Genomic DNA, 16443 nt, shown 5'->3' on the forward strand with positions numbered 1-16443 from the left:
TCACATCAAAATCCAGCCACATATTTCCTCAGACTGTTCTGGCTTGTAAACCGTGTCTGATCTGATTCTGTGCCATGGACAAACACAACTTCCTTACTTGAGTGAAAGTACAGATACCACTGGCCAAATATCATTCCATTACAGGGTAAAGTTAGTCAAGACTGACTTATACTTAAGTAAAAGTACAGAAGTACTCGTTTTTTAAAATGACTTAAGTATCAAAAGTAATATAGTGGAGTGAAAAGTGTGATATTGTCTTTCAAATGTAGTGAAGTTAAAGTAAAAAGTTTCCAGAAAAGTACAGATACTCAAAAAGTGTACTGAAGTAAAGTACTCAGGTAAATCTACTTCGCTACTGTCCACCTCTGCTCTGTGATATTCCTCTCCTGATTCAGACACGATGAACTGTCTCTAACTGGAGAAAGCAACAGGACTCATTCATTGAGTGTTTGTTGTTGCTGGAGATTTCCACCAAGCCAATCTTAAGTCAGTTCTCCCCAAGCTTTCCCGAAATGTGAAATGTCCCACAATATCTTAGACCAGGAGTATACGAACATCACAGGGGCATATAAGCACCATCTGGGACTCTCTGATCACCGGCTATATTTCTGTTTCCAGTCTATAGACCAATAATACAGACAAGAACACCAATAATCAAAACTGTGACGTGTGGCCAACAGCAGCTAACGCTCAGCTACAAGACTGCCTCCAAGCTAACCAGCATGCACTGCTTCAAGTCAAATGCCGATCAGTTGCATCAAGTCCAACGCACCTATTGATATGAATCATATAAACCAAAATCTAAAAGTTGCATCTGTAAAAAAAAAAAAAAAAGAAAAGAAAAGAAAAAGATGTAAACTTAAAAAAGTAGCATAAGCCTTAAAAATGTACATTCAGTCGACCGACAACTCGGATATTTGAGTTGACTAAACAACATTTTAAGGCAGCGCGAATGCTTTAAGTTGAAACAAAAAATTTTTTTTACAGTATGCTTTAAAAAATTATTATATAGAGTAATCATAACTGAGATAATGTTAAAGCAAATTGAAATGGATGAAATGGCGTATGTTTAGCCATAGAAAGGACAAGGAGAAAATCCTCACATATTATTTAATAACTGTAAAACTCCATAGATTAAATAAAATAATAAAATAAAATTCTCCATAGATTGAGTCCAGGTCAATTCTTCATCGTCATCTTCAATGCGATGTAGTTCTGTGAGAGAAGAAGAAGAAGAAGAAGAAGAAGAAGTTTTATTTATATAGCGCCTTTCCATAGCTCAAGGTCGCTTTACATTGTACATTACAATACATTTAAACACCCACACATACATTACAGTCACATAGGATACATATAGTCACATTTTCCAAAATGCATGTTATATAGATATGTTTTTAACTGGGTCTTGAAAGTAGCCACAGATGAGGTATTCCACAATTGAGGAGCATTAACACTAACTTCCACCTACAGTAGACAACCAAAAAACGAGGGATGGACAATAAACCAAGTCCAGCTGATCTAAGGGACCGGGCAGAGTGGTAAAGGTATTGGAGAGCAAGACCATTTAATGCTTTGAACTAGGGCTGTCACGATGTTAGATTTTTCACACCACGGTTATTGTGGCCAAAAGAATTCACGATATCGATATATCGCGATATCTATAGAATCTAGGGAGTCTAGTCTCATTCACTCAATCTATGGCAAATTTTTGTGAAGGAAGACAAGCATGTGAAGTTTATCTGGTTTCAAACTGAAGCCAAACACTGTCTGAAGGTTTCCTGAAGAACTGAAAAGCTCTTAAACCTGTTGTTGCACTGGCGCCAATAAAGTCATGCAGATAGCAGATTTGAATAAAAAAATCAAGTGCAAATACAAATACAAAAATAAGATGAGTAAAGAAAACGGGGGTTCTTAATTTTAATAATCACCCTGTACTGCCTGTATTAAATATATGAACACAGAAACCCCCTGTTAACAGTTAATGTCACGTTTCCCATTCCATGATGACTAGTAAAATAATATCCGCGTCGCGTCTATAACAACTCCAGGTATTGCACACCGGACACGCACTTTCTCAGTTTATGGCCAGCAATATCATTATGTTTAAGGACATTATGGAATTGAGATAATGTCTGTACTATGTTATGATTATACTGTACAATTAAATACAATAGTTGCTGAGTCTGTGATCTGAACACTTTTTTCTGCGCTCTGTGTCGCGGCAGGATTTTGAACAAGGTCCTGAGCCGTTGCTGGGCGACGCGGACAGACGCCGAATAGAACCGCGCTGTGCTTCTCGTCCGGTGTGTGTACACTCATACAGAATGTGTTCGAATTTTAAAGATGTGGCGCTGCGCTTCTCGTCCGGTGTGCGACCACCTCTAAGGTGCTGTTTTCTTTGAAGCCGAAGAACTCTGTTGTTAATACTGGCGAGCTCAGCTTACTTTTTTCGGGTGTGGACAGAGTGTTTCACTCTAGCTGCGCGGGCGCGGACGAGCGCTGCGTCTAGAAAACGCCAATATCGCCAATACCGGTATATTGTATTGCTCTAAATTAACACGATGTCGATATTTCATGCTTTGAATATCACGATTATCGTCAATACCGGTATATTGCGACACCCCTACTTTGAACATTAGAAGCAATACCTTAAAGTGGATACGTGATGCAACGGGTAACCGGTGAAGGTTATGAAGCGGAGGAGTAATGTGAGAGAACGCCTGGCGGAGGAGAGAACTCTTGCTGCAGAGTTTTGAACATACTGTAATCTTGCAATACATTTTTTGGGAAGACAAAAGAAATAAGGCATTGCAATAGTCCAGGCGTGATGTGATTAATGCATGAATTAAGGTTTCAGCATCGGCTAAAGTGAGAGAAGATCGTAGACGAGCAATATTACGAAGATGGAAAACAAGAGGAGTTTTTAAACAAGAGAAGAAATATGAGAGCCAAAAGATAGAGTTGGATCGAATAAGACACCAAGGTTACGAATCGATGACGAAGGCTTAACGTGAATTCCATCAATATCAAAGGACTGGTCCATCCTTTTGACTGAAGCAGTAGAGCCAATCACTAATATCTCGGTTTTCTTATCGTTTAATTTGAGGAGATTCAGGGACATCCAATGGTTGATGTCCCTGATACATGCAGTGAGTGAGTCAGGCAGAGATGGCCTATCGGAGCTGGTGGTAAGATAGATTTGAATATCATAGCAGTGGAATTTAAGCCCATGCCTGGGTATGATGTCACTGAGTGGATATATGTAGATGATGAACAATAGCGGGCCAAGAACCGAACCTTGAGGAACACCGTGTGTAAGTGAAGTAGTGGCAGATCTAAACCCTTGTATAGTGATATAATACTTTCTGTCGCTGATGTAGGAAATGAGCCAGGAAAGAGCAGAGCCAGTGATGCCAATATCAGAAAGCCTAGAGATCATTATTTCATGGCAGACTGTGTCAAAAGCAGCGCTTAAATCGAGGAGCATCAGGATGTTTATCAGCTCTGAATCCACGGACAAAAGAATGTCGTTAACCACCCGAAGAAGGGCAGTTCTACCAGAAAGACTCGGGAGATAAAATGATATAACAAGAGTAAATTTATTAATAGCTCAGCAAGCATAGTCTTTGGCGTAGGCCCCGTCCTTAGCAAGCAATGCGAGGGTAACGGAATCTGCAAATCCCGCCTGAAGATGAAGGCAGGGGCGCAGCCGACCCCCTGGAGGTAAAGGAAGGGACCATCCTGGTGGTGGTGGGGAGGATGGAGGGAAAGGACCATCTTGGAGGTGGTTGGGGAGGATGGAGGTAATTGGCGCCGTCAGTATCTGCGAACTCAGACGAATGTAAGTACCATTCTTTTATACTAAGAGTGTTAACACATGATTGGTTAGAAGTGAGTTAATTCATGACGCGCTGATTGAGTCTTCCTGGCAGAACTTAACGCTAAGCTTACATTTTCAGTGCTATGTGATGGGCGAATCCAGACTGAAAATGTTCAAAAAGACCATTAACATCCAAATGTGATCGCAATTGTGAAGCAACAACCCTTTCAAGGAATTTGCTTACAAAAGTTAAGTTGGATATTGGTCTGTAATTGTCCATATTTAGGTGGTCTAGGCCTGTTTTTTTTTGAAGAATGGGAGTCACCACAGCCATTTTTAATTCTGCTGGAACAACGCCGGACGCCAAACTACAGTTTATCATATGTGTTATGAAGGGTGCAACCTCGGGCACACACAACTCAAGCAAAACAGTAGGTGTAGGATCAAGCTGGCAGGATGTGGAATTTGGTAATGGATGCAGTGATTGACTTCAATTTATCAGAGAAGAATTGAGAAAAGCTATTAACAAGCCCTACAGAGCCCGAAATAACATGTTGTGGTGGATTAGTGAGTTTGTTAACCATTGCAAAGAGTGGTTTGGGCCTGCACTTGGAATTCCTAATGATAGAGGTGAAATAGGAGGATCTTGCGTCGTTAAGGGCTGTACGGTACTTAAGCAAGTGTTCTTTAAAAGCCAAAGGGTGCACGAGAAGTCCAGTTTTCCTGTATAGTCTTTCTAGGCGGCGAGCCTCAGTGTTCATCGTTCGTAGTTCAGGAGTGAACCAGGGTGAGGCACGAGCAGATGGACTATTTAAGTATTTTAAGTATTTGAGACAAAGCGTTATTGTATATACAGCAGATTTCTGACGGACAGTTAGATTGTAGACATTCTGACAAGGTTGAAGCCCTTATTGAAGCAGAGAAAGAAGAGGGATTCACAGAGTTAATTTGTACGATAAGTCAGCATTTTCTTCAGTGGTGATATAGATATTGGAAAACTACAACTGAAGCTTATGAGTTTATGATCTGAGAAAGCAAAATCAGAAGCATTAACAAAAATATTATTTAAGCCAGATGTGCATATGAGATCCAGTATATGACCCCTGGAGTGAGTAGCAGAAGCTACATGTTGAGTTAGGTTGAAACAGTCTAGCACAGATATCAATTCATTGCATTGTGCAGTGTTTTCATGTATATTAAAATCACCAAGCAGAATAACAGATGAGTAACTACCACAGACAAGAGTAAGCAATGCACTAATCTCAGAGAAAAAGTCAGATCGACATTTTGGAGGTCGGTAAATTAAGATTACAGCCAGTGGCGTTTGGCCAGTAATTTTCAGCGCTGGGTATTCAAATGCTGAAACATCATGAAACTCGATCTCGGAAATTTTAATAGTCTCACGGCAAACTACAGCCAGCCCTCCACCGCTACGATGGAGACGCGGTTGAGAGAAATAGATGAGCCCAGATGGAGTTAAGAGGTTAAGGTTGAAAAGGTCATTAGGAACCTTCCGGGTTTCCGTCAAAAGTAGCATGTCCAGGTTTGTGTCAGTGATTACGTCATTCAGCACTGATGCTTTATCAGTTAGAGAGCGTGTGTTCAACAGCGCACATCGCAGGTCTGAAGATGCGTGTCTGCAGGCTCCGAGGTCAGGATCAAAACGCAATGAACTTAGATTTCCAAGGTTAATGGATCGATTTTCCAGCTGTGTTGTATCCGACGCACGGGTGTTGGTACAGACAACCGGAATATTATTAGAAGACGAGTAGTGATAATTCCCAAGTTTCTTCTGCGACCGGTTTATGTAGAGCGGTTGGTGTAAAACTGGTTTTCACAAAGCTATTTTAGAGCGGTCTATAGTGTTAGAAAAGTCTAAAATTTGCTCATAGACCAGTCTAATGCAAGTTAGAATGTTTCACAAAAATAAAGACTGACTTAAGTTAGACCAAAAACATTAGACACCTCTTACCCCCAGGCTAACTGAGGTTTAAGACTCTGTTACCTTGGCAACCAGCAGTAACAATCAGTTACATTACAAACAGCCAAAAGAAAAGGGGAAATGGCTCATAATTTAAACATTACTACATTCTCCGCTAAATTTCCCCAGTGAAATGTCCTTGTAACTGTTACACTCCTCCAGCAAACACATATTTTCCACTGGGGTAAACTGCACCGAGCGGTTGAATGCGCTTACTCGATCCACCATGTTTTTTGTTTTGAAAAGTATCTTGTTTTACCCAGAATGCATTGCAAGTGTAGTCCTACTTAAGATAGTCAGAGTCTTCAGTGCTTTGTGCTACGATCTGATTTAGATGTCTATCTGAAGTCTGACTATCTACTATATCTAAACCATAGTCAAAGTCTATCTTTATGAAACCGGCCACAAGTTGTTCACACCATTTATAAGTGTCCGGTGCCAATCGGAACAATCCTTTAATGATGGGCTACAGAAAATTGTAAAGCCATCTCTGGGAAACTAATTTCATTAACATCATTCAAAAACAGCAAAAAAGACCAAAAAAGACCAAAAAACAAAACCTGCAAGTGGATACGTGATGACATGACCAGTGATGTCCAACGCGACAATTTATCGGTTTAACTACGTTAGCCATCAGACCCAGGGAAGGGAAGGCTACCCAACCATTCCAAGGAGTGATACCACAAAATGATGAAGAGAGGGGAGACTCACAGTATCAGGTGTCGCGGGGGATATGAGGATAGGAATGGAGAGGGCTCGTGGCCGATCAGTGTGACAGGATCATGGAAACAGCCAGGTCAGTTATCCTAACACTTTTAAGCGTGTAAATAGTCCAGTGAATAATTCAAGAAGGTCAATTCCAAGAAAAAACATATCCAAAAACAGACGTAACAACAGCAGACAAACAGGTCCCAGCGTGAAGCGGCAGCACAAGCGCGCCTAGCGTTCTCACACCGGCGGCGAGATAACGTGAAACCAAGCAGAAGTTTACAGGTTTGTTTGCCTGTCTATCGGTGCCTTTAATAATGTGAAGGATCAATAAGTAAAGGTATTTTACACTCATCATGATAAAGTTTCAATTTATATTGACACAAAATGAAGCACAAAAGGGCCTGATGTGTGTAAACGCTGTGATTTTTTTTTTTTTTTTTTTTTTTTTACAAAACCACTGATAGAGAAAACAAGCATTTGTGGACTTTAGACGCAAAAGAGAAACGTCTCGGGTTACGTATGTAACCCTTGTTCCCTGAGAAAGGGAACGAGACACTGCGTCGGTGACGACACTAGGGGAACGCCCTTCAGCGTAGCACGTCTGAATTCATGAATGAAACCGAATCCAATCCTATTGGCGTTGCGTGATGACGTAGTGTGTGACGGCATATACGGATGTGTACAAAAGCACGCCGGCACACAGAAATGTCAGCTTTTGCTATGAAGCAAGTGCTCCAGGCGGGGTGAGGTGTGGCGAACCGACGCAGTGTCTCGTTCCCTTTCTCAGGGAACAAGGGTTACATACGTAACCCGAGACGTTCCCTTTCGAGGGAACTCGAACTGCGTCGGTGACGACACTAGGGGAACGAGATACCCACTATACCACAACGAACCCCGCTCATCCTAGTGTGAAGCTGTCTTCAGGCGCACTTAGGACGAAAGCACTCGTGCACCGGGTGTAGAGGGAAGGTCCAGACTGTAAAACCTCATGAATGTGTGCGGAGTGGCCCAGCCAGCCGCCTCACATATGTCATGGATAGAAACCCCTGAAAGGAGGGCTCTAGAGGACGCCATGCCTCTGGTGGAGTGAGCTCTCACGGCCTTAGGTGAAGGCAATTTGCGCACCTGATAGGCCAGGGAAATAGTCTGAACGATCCAGTTACTGATGGTCTGTTTAGAGGTGGGAAGCCCCTTCTTGGGCGACCCAAAACACACCAGCAACTGGTCTGACTTCCGCCATGAGGAGGACCTCTGAATATAACACTGCAGTGCTCTGACAGGGCAGAGCAGATGAAGTCTCTCCTCATCCGCCGTCACGTGAGGTGGAGGATGAAATGCCTGCAGAACCATAGGCCGTGCCACATTAGATGGCACCTTGGGCAAATAGCCGGGCCTGGGATGTAAGATGGCCTTAATGTTGCCTGGAGCAAACTCCAAGCACCCATAGGAAATAGAGAGCACCCGGAGATCTCCTACCCTCCTCAGAGAAGTAATGGCCAACAAAAAGACCACCTTAAACGAAAGGTTCTTGGCCTCAGCCGACTCCAGTGGTTCGAAGGGAGCCTCGGCCAGCCCTTCGAGAACCACTGCCAGGTCCCAAGAGGGAACTCTGGCGCGAGTCGCAGGTCTCATCCTCCAGGCTCCACGTAGGAAGCGTACGACCAAGTGATGCCTCCCCAGCGGGCCATCACTCAGAGGAGCGTGGAAAGCCGCAATGGCAGCCACATAAACCTTGAGTGTGGACGGGGTAAGCCCGGCAGAAAAGCGGTCTTGGAGAAACTCCAGTACTGAAGCCACTGGGCAGTTAACTGGGTCCAAGTCACGCTCTCTGCACCAAACGGAAAATACATTCCACTTAAGGCCGTATAACTTCCTCGTGGAGGGAGCTCTGGAAGTTAATATGGTTTCGACCACTCCAGCTGACAGGCCGGCTTCTAGGTACTGTGCCCCCCTCAGGGGGCAGACCCACAGTTTCCACAGCTTGGGAACTGAGCCCTCCGCCTGGGACAGCAAGTCCCTCCTCAGAGGGATCTGCCATGGCGGGCCTGCCAGGAGTGAAATGATGTCCGAAAACCATACTCGGGCCGGCCAAAACGGGGCTACTAAAAGTAGACTGACTCTGTCTCGACGGACCCTTTCCAGAACTGCTGGGAGCAGAGCGATCGGGGGAAATGCGTACAGACGCAGCCTCGGCCACGTCTGCATCATGGCGTCCAGCCCCAGCGGAGCTGGATGCCTGAGAGAAAACCACAGTGGACAGTGGGACGTCTCTTGAGACGCGAAAAAATCCACTTCCACTGGGCCAAATCTCACGCACATGGCTTCCACCACCTCTGGGTGGAGTCGCCACTCCCCGGGCCTCAGCCCCTGCCTCGACAGGACGTCTGCTCCCTGATTCTGGTCCCCCGGGACATACATCGCCCTGAGAGACGATAGTCTCCGCTGGGACCACAGGAGGATCTGATGCGCCAGTCTGCACAGAGGGCGCGACCTCAGACCCCCCTGGCGGTTCAAATAAGACACCACTGACATGTTGTCGGTTCTTACAAGGACATGGCGACCATGGAGGTCTGGCAGGAAGCTCCTCAAAACCCGGAACACCGCCAACATTTCTAGGCAATTTATGTACCAAGAGGAATGATGGTCCTGCCAGAGGCCTCTCGTAAAACGGCCGTCCATGACCGCGCCCCAGCCCGTGAGGGAGGCGTCTGTCGAAATAGATACTCGGCGACATAACGCTCCCAAATTGGGACCCTGGGACAAGAACCAAGGCTTCTTCCAAATTGACAGGGAACGAAGGCATCTGTGCGTAACCCTTATCAAGCGGAATGGGTTTCCCCTCGGGGAAAACCCCTTGGTTCTCAACCACCACTGCAAAGCTCTCATGTGTAGCAGGCCAGAAGGTATCACGCTGGACGCTTCTGCCATGAGACCCAACACTCTCTGAAAGTGTTTGACAGTGACGGCCTGGCCTAGCTTCAACCTGGACACTGTGGTCAGGATAGACTCGATCCGAGCAGGAGACAACTGAGCCCGCATCGTGACCGAGTCCCACACCACTCCCAGGAACGTGGTTCTCTGGGCTGGTGTCAACACGCTCTTCTTCGTGTTGAGTCTTAACCCCAGGCTCTGGATGCGGGCGAGGACGACATCTCTATGCCGAATCGCCAGCTCTCGCGACTGGGCCAATATTAACCAGTCGTCGATGTAATTGAGCACCCTGATGCCCTCGAGCCTCAGGGGTGCTAGAGCTGCATCCATACACTTGGTAAATGTGCGAGGGGAGAGTGCTAGGCCGAACGGAAGAACCCGATATTGGTAAGCTTCGCCCCCGAAAGCAAACCTCAGGAACTTCCTGTGAGATGGAAGGATGGAGATGTGGAAGTAGGCGTCTTTTAGATCTATCGTGACAAACCAATCCTCGGATTGAATTTGACTCACGATGATGGGAATAGTGAGCATCTTGAACCTGAACCTACTCAGAGACCGATTCAAGTGCCTCAGATCTAAAAGTGGACGCAACCCTCCATCCTTCTTCGGAACTATGAAGTACCGGCTGTAGAATCCGGACTCCCTGACTGGTGGGGGAACATGCTCTATGGCCCCTTTTGCCAGCAGCGAGTAAACTTCCTGTTCTAACACCAGACCCTGCTCTGGGTCTACTGCAGTCCAAACCACCCCGTTGATACTTACCTCTTTTTTTGGTGGGCAGCCTGGAACTGCAGCCTGTACCCTATTTCTACAGTGCGCAGGACCCATGGAGAAATATTGGGGAGACGTTGCCATGCCTCGACAAAAATTCAGCAAGGGAACCAGCCCCTAAGGGTTGGTGTCAAGTGTCTTGTGAGAGCCCTTGACGATACCCTGAAGCGGAGGACCGGCAGGGAATAATCGAAAACGACTCTCGGTGTGCGGACGCCAGCGCTGCCCGGCCGCAAGCTCTTGGGGCAGACAGAGCAGCGTGCGTTCGCTGGAAACTGATGTGTCCCGAAGCGCAATTAGCGGCGGGATGCTGACACTAGTTTCCTGAGGGCCCGGTGAGAGGGAGGATCTCGATCGCTCTCTTTTTGGGGGGGCCAGCCCTCCAAGGTCTCACATAAGTTAGGACCTCTCTCCCGACACCTTCCTGGCCTGAAGGACAGTCCTCAGATCCGTCTTCTCAGGAGGCTTGGGCGAGAGCGCCACCTAGAGTCCCAAGCTCAGCTTTTGCTTTTTTTTTTTTTTTTTTGAGGGGGACTTCTAGAAGCGACACTCTCCTTCAGATATTAGGCTGAATTCAAATATCTAACCAAGTTCTAAAGTCAGATAATATTTTAATTATTTTAATTCCTCAGAATTAAATGTAGCCATAAACACTGGATAGTGCACCAGAATACTGTTTAAATACTTATTTATACGATCTACTACACGCTGCCTCGGCAAACGCGAGCCGTTACAAATTGGCTTTCATCCCTCGAGAAGAAAGTCAACAGGCGCGAGGCTGAAACACCCGAAACGCACGACTGTGTGCGGCGAGTTATTTCACAATGAACAGCCTGCCAGCACCCTCAGGAGCTGACTGTGAATGCCTCGCACCCAAACAGTATTTCCCAGATCGCGTGTGTCCCTTTTATTGCAGACCCTTAACGCGCTGTCTCAACAAACGCGAGATTCGAGTGGTTCACAATAAATTTGGCTTTCATCTCTCGAGAAGAAAGTCAACAGGCGCGGCTGAGAGACCCGAAACGCACTGTGTGCGAGTGGGCGAGTTATGACTACATGCCTATATCTTTATTGCAAACTGCAAATAGACTCGTAATCAACGCGCGCCTCGGCAAACGCGAGATTCGAGCTACTAGATTCTGTATTGCAATGCAGACATTCAATCTACGCGCTGCCTCGGCAAACGCGAGATGTCAGTCATAGAATCGTATAGCAAACTGCAAAGTACACTCGTAATCAACGCGCTGCCTCAGCAAACGCGAGATCCGAGCTACTAGATTCTGTATTGCAAAGCAGACCTTAAATCTACGCGTTGCCTCGACAAACGCGAGATTAACATACAACACCAAATAGGACAGAATTGTTTCACACACACAGAGCGCTTGCTGAATAGCAAAAAGCTGACATTTCTGTGTGCCGGCGTGCTTTTGTACACATCCGTATATGCCGTCACACACTACGTCATCACGCAACGCCAATAGGATTGGATTCGGTTTCATTCATGAATTCAGACGTGCTACGCTGAAGGGCGTTCCCCTAGTGTCGTCACCGACGCAGTTCGAGTTCCCTTGAAAGGGAACTGACCTGTCGACACTTGACCAAGAGAAGAGATTTCCACGGATAAAGAGGAATCCACAGATCCAGAGAAATCCATGGATGCCACTGTATAGGAGCCTGAAATGAAAAGGTCATCAGTCAGTGTAAGACTATAAAATAAATGCTTTTAATAATGTCAAATACTAGTGTGAATAATGCATACTTCCACGGCGCACTGCGTAAATACGATCCCCATGTTTAATGCCGTAGAAACCCAGTGTGCGATTCTTCTTCAGTGTGTTGTAATGATAGTTGACAAGTACTGTGTTTTCAACTGTGAAAGAAACGTAACAACATGAGGAACAGCAAACACACATAATATCACACACACATTTATTTATTTATGCATTTATGTACACATTTCTGCTATCGAGATCCTTCGCTGATATCGGTGTTGGACAAAGAAGAGAGGAATATACAGTCAAACCAAACTTTATTCAGACTCCTTCAACATTTCTCACATTATCAGTTTATTCGCTATAGTTTAGAAAACGGTAATAAAATATGAGCAGAACAAGTTGATATTTGACTGGTTTTGTCCGTCCTTCTGTTAGACTGTCTCACACATGAATTATGTTGAATATCTGTCAGCTGTTAAATTTAACTACACAATTAGATAATACCAGTTTAGCTCAACCAATCACCAAGCAATGCTTAATTCTGTTCAGTCTGTGTGTAAAAAGAGCATTAGCAATTAAAGCTGCAGTCGGCAAGATTTTTTTGATCATATTCACTGAAACCGACACTATGCTCCGACAGAACAACATAAATCAGCCGCTTTTAGGGAAAAAAGGAGGCGTTTTATTGGTTGACACCTAGCCAATGAAATGGGACTTCTATTGTATGCGATGATGTTAGACGTTTATTTCTTTTAATATCAGTCAAATGCATTAAGCCATGTTAGCGTTTCAGAGCGTCGGGGACGCGGGTTTCATGACATCATCGCGTACAATAGAAGTCCCATTTCATTGGCCAATTAATAGACAACCCCCCCCCCCCCCCCTGCGCACGTGCACACACCTGAAGTTCGCAGGTGCACTGGATTGTACGAAAGCGTGATAGCAGAGAGAAAATCTACCAAAAAGCTTCCAATTCCTCGGTTAGAGCTACACTTTGTAACTTTTTAAATTGATTCTTAGCAAAAAACAGTTTGTCAATCAAAAGTATATGTGCTCATTCATGTGTAATTACTTCCACCAACTAATAAAGTATTCTCGTAAGCGTAGAATCTGCCATTTATAATCGGACGGGCAAATCTTGAATGGCGGCAGTCATGTTGCGCCTCCATCTTGAAAATACATTCGCCAAAGAGGGACATACCTGTAAATTCAAGCTTCGCCTTTCGCGTTTTACACTCAGTGACACCGTGACGCAGGCCCGGAGTGGGTAATCGGGAGAATCGGGCGAATTCCCGGTGGGCTGCTTCACTTTTGGGCCGGTCGAGGATTTTATTTTTTATTTTACATTTCAATGTCACGTTAGTTACATAGGCTACACACGTTTCGCATTCTGACACCGCAGCGCGCAGCCTCTGCATGGGTTGTACCATGTGAGGGAGTTCTCCCCTCCCCTCCTATAGAGTTGGTTGGGTCCATAGTCCGTCTTTTCCAAAACGTTTTTCTCAGGTAGGCTACCGCGGCACCGCCGGCCCTACCGATAGCTGGGCCGGCCCTACCGTAACGGTACACGTCAGGGAGGATGGATGGGAGGAAAAGGCCAGGAGGTATGGAAGCTTTGTTTCCGCCACAGAATAAAACATTTTAAAAGATAATTGCGACTTTTTATCTCACAATTGCGAGTTTACATCTCGCAATTCTGACTTTATTTCTCAGAATTGCGACATATAAAGTCAAAATTGCGTGAAATAAAGTCGCAATTGCGTGTTATAAAGTCAGAATTGCGAGATATAAAGTCAGAATTGCGTGATATAAAATCGCAATTGCTTCTTATAAAGTCAGAATTGCAAGATATAAAGTCAGACCTGCATGAAATAAAGTTGCAGTTGCTTATAAAGTCAGACCTGCAAGATATAAAGTCAGAATTGCGTGATATAAAGTCAGAATTGCGAGATATAAAGTCAGAATTGCGTGATATAAAGTCGCAATTGCTTCTTATAAAGTCAGAATTGCAAGATATAAAGTCAGAACTGCATGAAATAAAGTTGCAGTTGCTTATAAAGTCAGAACTGCAAGATATAAAGTCAGAATTGTGTGAAAAAGTCACAATTGCTTCTTATAAAGTCTAAGTGAATTATTATTTAACCTTTACATTATTTGTTAACCCATGGTATTAATACAAACTACACAACAGTAAGAGCTGAACTGTTGCTTCATTTATCCAATTTAGAAAAAGTGCTAATTTGGAATTCCACCATGGAAAAAGTGGGCCGGTCTTGGGCCTGAAACTCCCGGGCTGAAAAGTGGCCCCACTCCGGCCCTGCCGTGACGAATGCGAGGGGGAGATTACTCGCGACTGCCGGCAGATTTGAAAGGTTGCTGATGGAGGATCTCTCCTGTTCTCGAGGACATGTAGCAGAGTCGCCAAGAATTAAAACGTCACCGCGACAGGCAAATCAGCAAGACCAAAGTCAATACCGGAGTAACTTCTCCCAGATGGAAAGAGCTCATGAGGAGCAAAGATTTATAAACGGATGCCGAAGTTGCCTGCTTTCTTCTCGGCAGGTAATTCAGCCTATATATGTAAATTCGAAGTTTTATAGTTGCTTGTCTAACTATAGCATCGTTGTGCATAACGCCAGAACGACCTCTACTATAACTTGCGTTACTTTTCCTCACGCCAGTGGTGAAAAAGTATTGTTTACCTTGTAACATAAATCTGTGCTGCGACGGACCACAGGTGATGAATAGTTTTAAAGGCGCTATTGGACGAAGTCGAACGGGAAGCCATGTTAATCTTGGAATAATACGGCCACCGTAGGAGTTAAAACGCCCTCGAAACTGAAAGGAACAGAAACTAATATTCGCTGGGTAGTCATATACAATTTCACCGCTAGATGGGGGAAAATATTACACAGTGTAGCTTTAACAAAGAAATAAATATATAAAATCCACAAAATTCTAAATAGAAAAATATATAATCAAATAAATGTGGAAATAAATAAAGAGATAAACACATAAATCCACCTATTCCTGCATATTAAATATATAAAAAAAAATTTAACGGAAATCTTAAACTGAAAGTTGTCTTTTTTCCTTTTAACCGTTTATTATTATTAATTTTTTTATGTAGCTCCGTATTTACTTTTACTTTTGATGGTGTCAATCAAGCATCAGAAGTCGGTCTCTGTGCCACCATTGGCTGACACTGTTGAGGACAGTAGCTACACAATCTGCGGATTACAATTTCTGTTTCTGTTGTATATCACATTATTATTATTATTATTATTATTATTATTATTATGTTTATTTTATTATTTATGTGTTTTCCTTAGTCTCATTTAAATGTCTGTTCTCATGTCATATACATTTTAGGGTTGGTGATGTCACTGACCCTGGAGGAATGTCGTGTAGTTCCTACCAGCTGATTAATCTCACTTCTTAAATCTCTTCGTTATATAAATAATACAAAATCCCTAAGATCAGATGTATAAAATACTATGAAGAAATATTTAAAGAAAATACATGAACTTTAAAGCTTTGCTTGTATGTGTATGTTATTGTGTCAATACAATTGTATATGCATCTTTGTCATATCTCTTTGCCATGTCATACTTTGTTTTTCATTGTTTTTTTTATTATTATTATTTTTATGTATTTGTATTTATATGGAATTCCTTGAAAATGTTCTTATGTTATTGAGCATTAATAAATAAATAAATAAATAAATTTCCTACCAGCTGTTTGTTGTAATCCTTAAAAAGCGATTTCTGTAAAAGTATATATCTCCCTTTGCTTTAAACTTTGAGCGTCGTAACTTTGTAGATGTTGTTTATGTTCAGACATCAACATTACACACTAACTAAAGTTAGAAAAGTCAAATCATAATCAACCACCCCTTTAAATCTCAGGCTTCTCCGTTAATAAGAGCTGAATCTACATTCAAATACAGATTTTCTGTGTTAACATCACAATCTCCTTCACATATGTTAGCTAATGCACACAGAAGACTGAAGTGTTGGACTTACGTTGGTCTTCAGGAATGAGTTTTCTCTTTAACTCCTGCACTGTGGTGTTCCTGAACTCCTCTTCTGAATTCGCCACAGAAACTCTTGTTCCCACGTCTCCGTGTCTCCTATTTGTAAAGTAGATCTGGAAACTCATGTTGAATGTGCTCGAACTTTAACTATATTCCCTCAGGATCTAGTAGTAACTGCACTGATGCTCACATGATAGTTTAGCAACGGCCGTCGCCAAGACCGTAAAGATCTCTTAGCAACCGTAACCAGGGCGGCGCACGCGGCATTCGGTCATTTATTGAGATTTTTAAAAAAGTCACTTAAAAAAGCAATAAGAGAAAGATTGCTTTTGGCATTAAATGACAATCTATCGTCAGAAGAGCAGTTTTTACTATTGCATGATGTAAAAAAGTCTAAAAACCTAGATTTACCGTGTAATACTTGCCTTTTAATCTTGATTATAGGAATACGAATGCTTTAATTTCGTGTAAGAAAACG

This window comes from Rutilus rutilus (assembly GCF_951802725.1).
Source record: "Rutilus rutilus genome assembly, chromosome: 23".
Taxonomy (NCBI): Eukaryota; Metazoa; Chordata; class Actinopteri; order Cypriniformes; family Leuciscidae; genus Rutilus; species Rutilus rutilus.